The sequence below is a fragment of the Galeopterus variegatus genome, unplaced genomic scaffold (genome assembly GCF_000696425.1).
Source record: "Galeopterus variegatus unplaced genomic scaffold, G_variegatus-3.0.2 Scaffold7270, whole genome shotgun sequence".
Lineage (NCBI taxonomy): Eukaryota > Metazoa > Chordata > Mammalia > Dermoptera > Cynocephalidae > Galeopterus > Galeopterus variegatus.
Window position 1 is genome coordinate 6,057 of NW_007733381.1, and position 631 is coordinate 6,687.

A 631-nucleotide genomic window follows, 5' to 3' on the forward strand; every position below is an offset into this window, starting at 1 on the left:
CTGATCAGTGACCTTAGTTCCATCTGCAACTTTAATCCTCCTTTGCCAGGTAACTAACATATTCTCAGTTCCCAGAAACTAGGTCTTGGGGGGCACTGTTCTGCTTATCACACTATTCATATAATTTTATGCAAATTACTTAATCTAGGAATTCTTCACTAATGATTCATTTTTTAATTGCCCAATCTCCTTCTGAGTTTTTTTTAATGCGTGCCTCCCAGTAGTCCTACATTAGCTAGACACTCCCCCGCAGGAGCACTCACTCAGCAGCCAGCCATACGTGAGTGGGACGCTCGGTGCAACATTTTGTCCAGTGGAGTCACCCGCAAAGGAGGCAAGAATCGCGCATTGTATAAGTACGCAAGAGGTAAGTGCGTGTGGCTCATTTTAGGAACCACCAAACCCAGACTTAAGGAAGTAAGCAATTTGTCCAAGGTCCCCTGGCTTATAAGTGGTATGGGTGGGATACAGCCCCAGGACTGGGACAAAGCATATTAATTTGTTCTTATGACCTATCCATTGACACACACACACACACACACACACACACGTTTTTCCATTGATTTTTTGTGTGTGTGTGTCTTTTTTTGTCTTTTTCCGTGTCCGGCAACGGATCGCAACCCTCAGTGTT